At 42.9% G+C, this 7,500-nt stretch overlaps 1 protein-coding gene across 10 annotated transcripts in view; it reads right to left on the bottom strand.

Annotated features, from left to right (window-relative positions):
* Positions 1-7,500, bottom strand: part of hivep2a (HIVEP zinc finger 2a) — a 106,339-nt gene that overhangs the window by 47,010 nt on the left and 51,829 nt on the right. The window contains exon 4 of one of the 10 annotated variants that reach the window (XM_076084642.1): positions 5,957-6,045. The exons of 8 other annotated variants lie outside the window; for them this stretch is intronic. The gene's annotated coding sequence lies outside the window, so the exon portion shown is untranslated. Of the gene's footprint in view, positions 618-5,956; positions 6,046-7,500 lie in introns of those variants that run through there. One more of the 10 variants, XM_076084643.1, reaches the window with a different exon arrangement.

The raw sequence follows: 7,500 nt of genomic DNA on the forward strand, positions 1-7,500 counted from the left end.
CGGGTGACGACATGTGTGCGGCATCTCGCTGGAGTGATGACATCAGGGTGTCAAACACACAGGTCAAAGTGTTGTGTTACAATGATGAAAGTGAAGGAAGGAAGGAAGGAAGGAAGGAGGAAACGAGAACGAGGAGTCGGGAGAGAGAAGAGTGAGAGACTCTGCTAAAGAAAGAAAGAAGCAATGAAGAAACGAATGAAAGAAAGAGAGATGAGGGAAATAGGTCAGCATGACGTCAGTGTTGAGGGACTGGGTGGAACCAGATGGGAAACACATGCTGTGACACACACACACACACACACACACACACACACACACACACACACACAGGGATGAGCGTGGGTGGAGTCTGATGATGACCTCTTGACACCAGATGGAGGGACGACACTCTTCCTCTCTCCTCCATCTGATGTAATCTCACAGCTAATTCACTTTGCCTCGTCACTGTCACCTCTGTGGCATTCTGGGTATTTGAGTCCACCCCAAGAGAGCGCACTCTCACTCTCACTCTCACTCTTTAGGAATGCTGCGTTTCAGTCACATGGGAGAGATGACAACTGTGCTAAACCTGAGCTTCAGACTGAGGAAAACACGGCGGAACTCATCTTCCGATAGTGAAAATACCGCAAACATTTTAACGGAGGAGAGTACTGCTGACCTGAATTTATGATTATAAATAATACAAATAAATACTGCTAATTTCATTTTGACATTGTAACTATTGTGTACATGATGCCAAAACAGCTTTGGATCATTAAAAATACAGAATATCTCCACATTTAGCACCAGCTTATACATGTAACTTCTTAGATTACTGTACTACAAAAATACTGCCAAATGTCGCCCCAAAGTATAAAGACTACATAAAAAACGGACATATTTAGCCCCTGATTATAAATACTAGGTTCCCGTTCTGATTTAAATACCTGAATACCTTTAACACCCTGTTTTGTAAGGGGGTCTGAAGCCCCATGGATGTGCTACTGAGGCACATCTGTAGTGCGGAGAAGCGGTCCAACAGGTAAAGGAAGTGAACACACCTGTGTGGGCGGAGTTTGTGTCTTAAAGTGTAACTTCTGCATTTTTCTACATACTTTTTGTGTGTAAGTGACAAACGGGGACATCAGTTTTTTAAAATTGTCCAGTATTGAGGGAGAACGCTGCAGACGGCAGATGGAGAGAAATGGCTCGGGGCAACTCCTCCTCATCAATGTACGTCCAATACAAGAGCTCGTTGTTTCCACAGACAGCCTCAGATTGTTATTATAAGAGTCTGGAAACATTATGGAAAGAACCCCACAGAGAAATAAAACCTTTCACTTGATCTGTTCACTCGGAGAAGTCTCGTTCTGAGATCTCTATCGGCTAAACATTGAGCCGTGACATTAGATTAACACCAAGCTACGCTTTCTGTCCTCCAACACAACAAACTGACGACTGCGGCTCTCCTCTCTCCACCTCTCGCTCACGTTTCCACCGTCGTCTTCATGCAACAAGTCACATAACACAATATCAAACAGACCGGATCAAGAGAAAGGTAAAGAGCAGGTCTTACTTCCCTGTGGGGTTCTTTCCACACTGTTGTCCTCATGAGTCACTTAGACACAAACACATGGGGACATAGGTGGACAAATACCAAAGAACATTCAGGAGAATGTCCATATTTCCTCATCGTCACATCATTTTAACTGTAAACACTCAAGAGAACTCAAACCTGTGGCTGAAATACAATCTTGCGAGGTGTGTTTGTGTTACATGTGAAGGTGTGTTTGTACAGTGGGTGTATGTGTGCGTAGATATTTCTTTAGTTCTGTTGCATGTGTGTGTGTGTGTGTGTGTGTGTTTTTTGGGGGTGAGGTGACACACAGCGTGATGACTTCGCTCCCCCGCTTTCAGAGAAGCTGAAGCATGAACGGCTGTCTCCATGGCAATGTGGAGCCTGCTCCCGACACCTGTAGTCGTCACACCCTGATGACAGCGTCAACGTGTGTGTGTGTGTGTGTGTGTGTGTGTGTGTGTGTGTGTGTGTGTATTGTTTAATGGACCCACACACACACAAAAAGATTTCACAATGATACCAACTCTGCAGAGCCAAACTCTCTGAACCGACACGATGCAGAACGTTATGAGAGAAATAATTAATGAAGAGGCAAAGACCAGCTGGACATTTGCCAAAAACCTAAAATAACTTTTACTTTTTGTTCAACGTCTTGGAATAAAATTGGAGATTGTGAAGCAAAGAATGAATTGTTTCTCGGTTTATATTCGTGGCTTCTGTTGCAGAATGTAGCTTTGGTTGCTTTACAAGACAAGTTATCACAATGGAATCATATTATAATAATAATTACTATTATTTCCATGGTTTCAGGAAATCTCCATAATAAACAATGTAATAATAAGTATATTTGAAATAATTATTCTATTTTTATAGTACTTTCCAGATTCAAATATTTACAAAATAAAAATTCTGAATCAGAAACCAGATATAATGTCAATAAAAGAACAATTTCTTGAATACAGATAAAAAAAATCTATGAAAGTGCATAACAAAACACTGTAATGATATAATCTGGATTCAGAACATGAATGACATTGTAGCTGATTAATAAAATGTTAAAGTGTGCTACATGATGAGCAACATACTAGTAACGTATCATCATTGGAGATTAGATGTGGAAGACAAATGCAACAGGAAGTGACGGATCTCTGAACGTCTCAAAGACAAACTTTCTCCAACGTAGACGATCACAACAACCGACCAATGGCAGCCAGCGATGCTACACGGTGCCGGTCTGAGCATCGGCAGCACTTTGGGGTTCAATGTCTGTCCCATTGACATGCGGCGAGGAGGAGCCGGGGAATCGAACCGCCGACCCTGTGATTAGCGGAGGACAGCTGCCCTGAACCCTGAACCTCACAGATAATATTAGACTCACGCACACAGAGAGATGAGCAACCAGGCTCCTCTGTGTTATTAATGAAAACCAGGAAAAGATTCATCAATATGAACCAAAACACAAACTCACTGACGTCTGACAGACGTCAACAATAACTGAGACAAGAGTCACATCGTGGTATCACGAAATAAGTCGTCATCACTTCCTGAAAACGGGACAGTCCCATCACATGTGGAGCGGACGTCGTGGTAACTGCATGGGAATCATTTGGGGGATTTTTCCACACGTGCAACTGATGTGGTTCCTCTTGTAAACATATTGAAAGAACCACTAATCATAATGGAGGGACTACCAGCTGCTTCCTGTGACAGGTGTCATCAATCCCGTCTGTACGTCATCACATCTCTTTAATTGTCCCTCACTTAAACCCTGAGGAGCCCCGTTTCTTTAACCTTCCACAAACCTCTTACATGTGGCAGCTTCACCAAACCATCAAGGATTCCCCCCCCCCGTTAAGCTGCCTCCTCTACGTCTTTATTGTTCTAAACAAATACGTACAGAAAACTGAAAACAAACCAGTCATTCTAGTTCTGCAGGTTGCAAATACCTCGACAGGTGTGACTGAATGGAGTACAGTACGCTCACTTTAACACAATAAATACTTTTCTTTTGTCTTCATGAGTTTTTTGAGTCAAACAGCTGACTCGCAATATATTTTAAGTGAGTCAGTGGTGGATTCTGGGAAAGGGCTGGGTAAGGATGACCAGGGCTGATGGGAAATACATCAACACACACACACACACACACACACACACACACACACACACACGAGTTCCAGATTGTTATGGATTTTATTGCTTTGGCAACACAGCGGTGACGGTCGTGCCAATGATGGATGTTTGAATTTAAGTAGAGGGAGAAAAGAGAGAGAGATTAAACAAAAAAGACAAACTTTTTTTGTAAAATAACTAAGGTGCTCAGTTTCTTAAGTCCTCTGCTTTTAAAGAATCTCAGATTTCAAAATAAAACCACGAATACTGGGCAACGATGGAAAACAGAGAAAGTGATGCAGCCTTTTCACAGCTGTATCGTCCACATGTGCACTGCTATACTTGTGAGGACCCTCCTGACCTAACCTCCACCTCCACCGTCACTAATTCAAACCATGACCCTTAAACCAAGTCTCAACCTTCAAACAGAGGCGAGGACCAGAAAACCACCCTCAAGGCTTCAAATCCTCTCAAAGACAGAAATACAAAGAGCACACGCTCACATGTCTGCGTGCTGAGCGAGAGCAAATAACTCCAGTTTACAGATTTGTCCATTACCTAATGGAAAAACTGAGATGTGCGCTCACAAACTTAATTTTCTGCTGTTGCGCAAACCTCCAGCTAAAGTGGTATTAGTGGTTTAAAAACACAGTGATGCAGAAACGATGCTGACATTCAGAGTTCAGGACGTCTTTGTGGGACTCGTGACCTTGTAACAGGATTCTGGGTCAGCTGCATCTTCTCTTATCGGTTCATTTTCTCTATCGATGGACCGAGGAAGGCATCTGAACTCTTGTTCAATGGTTGTGCATTGAGACAGACATCGGCCTTTATTACGGAAAGAATGTGATTACATAACATTCGCAATTCCACAGCCTGGATTCTCTGTGAGAAAAAAGTCCCCCGTCTTCAGAATGAGGAAGTTGGACAGTTACATGACGTCTGATTGGCCAACAGCTGGTTTAACGATGACGTCTGCTTTGCTGTTAACCAGACTGGTCATCATTCACTGGACGTCTCACACAGTTTCCCTTCTACATGTGCTCCAGTGTGTTGTTGTGTACTCCTGACAGAGGTTAATCGAGTACGACGAGGCCGCCGTACAGCGCTGACCTCGTACATAATTCACTCCTGTTAAATCCATTGATTTAACCATGCAACAGCATTAGAACGGCTAAATAACAACAACAACAACAACACCATGAGGCTACTGTTTAAAATCCAGAAATACATGTATTAATCAGTGCACTCACATCAGAACGTAGCACTAGCAGAGAGCTAAATATTTGTTATGAACGATTCTCTGTCCAAATGAAGATCAGGAGACGTAGAAACATTTGTTTTCATCCTGCAGATCTTTGTTTATCTCTTTCTCTTTACAAACACGAAGAGAAGGCAGGCAAAGAAACCAAACTAAGACGCATTCCGTCCGTCTGCCGATCACCTCCGCTCAGTTTCAGCACCACGGACAGCGCCTCACCGACACGCAACGAACTGATGCTGAGAACTCTGGTCGTCTCAAACAGAATAAAACCCTCACAAGTGAGTTCATCACAACATGTGACCAACAAGCAGAACACCAGTCTGTCTGTGGAGCAGCCGTCAGGTAACGGTAGTGACGTCATACGTTAGTGATGTCACACGTTAGTGATGTCACACGGAGTTTGATCACAAGAACAGGATCATCAATGAGATCAAGTGTAGCTGAGAATGTGGTTTAAAGATTGTATCTTCTTGTGTTGCTGCTAAAGAAAGACTATTTATTGACACACAAGAATAATTAAGAAATGTTGATTCTTTTCTTAATTAATTGTCTTTTTTTCTCACAAATTACTACAAAAGAACTGATAAGAGTATCTATAAGATCCTAACGATACCCATCGGTATCGGTACAAACAGCGGTGTCCTGGAGGCAAGCCCTGTGTTTGTTTGATCCTTCCACCTCCGTCCCGCTCTTTAAACTACATCAGTTGATCTGTTCGTCTAACAGTGACGTGGATGGGTTCACAGTGGAGTTGGTTGTCAGCCCGGTGCATCTCATACAGATGCTAAAAGGTGCCTCTGTGCGTTGGCATTTGACAGTTTGGGAGTGAGAACAGGTCGGTGTGCAATAACAGGAGGAAAGTCAAAGACCTGTACGGATTCGGTTACAAGATGAAACTGAAAGTTGTATTTCTAATTATGTGAGCGTGTTGAATTCTTGTGATGTAATAGATGATTCCTTCGAGCAATGATTCAGGGAAACAGAATTCATCACCCTAAAAATGTTTGATTTCAGGAAGTTCTGACCTGAAATGTTTGACGGCTCCTCCTGAAGAACTCTGAAAACACCGATATCCAAAGCAACGACACTTCAATCTGTCCACGGACTGGATTCTCTGTGAGAAAAAAATCCCTCGTCTTCACCTCAGAATAAGGAAGTTGGACAGTTACATGCCGTCTGATTGGCCAACAGCTGGTTTATCGATGACGTCTGCTTTGCTGTTAACCAGACTGGTCATCATTCACTGGACGTCTCACACAGTTTCCCTTCTACATGTGCTCCAGTGTGTTGTTGTGTACTCCTGACAGAGGTTAATCGAGTACGACGAGGCTGCCGTACAGCGCTGACCTCGTACATAATTCACTTCTGGCTTCTGCACGCTCAGCAAAAATGTTGAAGGTTGCAGCTGATTCAACGAGTGGGAAAATAGTCTAATTAAAGCACCACGCGCTCGTCTGCAGCCTCTCGGCGAGAAACGGGAACAAGTCCGACCAGCTCGGCAACGTGCACTTCTACGTCATAATGAATCATTTGGAAACAAAGTACAATGAAAGCAGCCACACTGAGACACTATCTATTGTCCTACTTTTTAATTGTCTCTATTGTGCATAAGATGGTCAGTAAACTGATCCTTTAATTGAATGTGAAATAACTGATTGTTTTAATCACATTGTCATAAAATACTTCTTGTAAATATATAAATTATAGCCACTTTAAGCAGAAGTACAGTATTAATACAACAACCTCCGCATTTAAAATACTTTAAGTAAAGTAAAGAAGTATTATCAGTAGAACGTACTTGGTTAAAAGTACTGTCCGTGTATATATCATTTGACTGCAGATGTTACAGCTGAGGGAAACATCTGGATGTTGTATCTGGATGTTTTGAGTTAAACTCCCTCAAAATGAAACTTTGTCACACAAACTGAAGTGTTTCATCTAAAATATCGCTTTCACTCCACAATCTCTGTTCAGTAACATCTGGTGACACGATTTTCATCGCTTGGCACTGAACCTGCTCATATTTACATCCTTTAAAAAGAACACGAAACACAAGTGTTGTGTTTGAGTCCAGTCCTGAAAGTCGTCTCAGACAGTTGTTCTCTTTGCTGTGAGGTTTGCTCGCACCTTAACTGACAGCAGCCGCTCGCTTGTTCTCCGTCCTCAACAATCGGCTGTTTTGAGTTATTATGAGTTTAATATCTTCAACATTTGTAGCTGGTTTATTCCAGCTGTTTGCCACCTGTTCGCTTTGCTTTTTCCTCGTTCGGTCCGCATGCGAGCACGTAATTTGATTTTCGTCGTTGCCGAGCACGGGGCTGCAACAACAAACGCTCGTGATGATATCAAGGCATCCAAATTCCTCTTTTTACCGCCTCCAGAGGTTGTCAGGGGCAACTGGATCCTCGCTCGCTGTCAATAAACCCGAACGCGGATGATTATACTGCTGTTTAGCTCCGTCCAAACACTGCGGCGAACCCGTAATTTGAGCCAGCTCAAACAGTTGGACGCGTTCGTTCTGAGCTCCGGACCGCAAGTTCGCAACAAAAAACAAAACTCTGGTGACTCG

The sequence above is a fragment of the Anarhichas minor genome, unplaced genomic scaffold (genome assembly GCF_050575085.1).
Source record: "Anarhichas minor isolate MPS153535 unplaced genomic scaffold, ASM5057508v1 ptg000136l, whole genome shotgun sequence".
NCBI classification, from domain to species: Eukaryota; Metazoa; Chordata; class Actinopteri; order Perciformes; family Anarhichadidae; genus Anarhichas; species Anarhichas minor.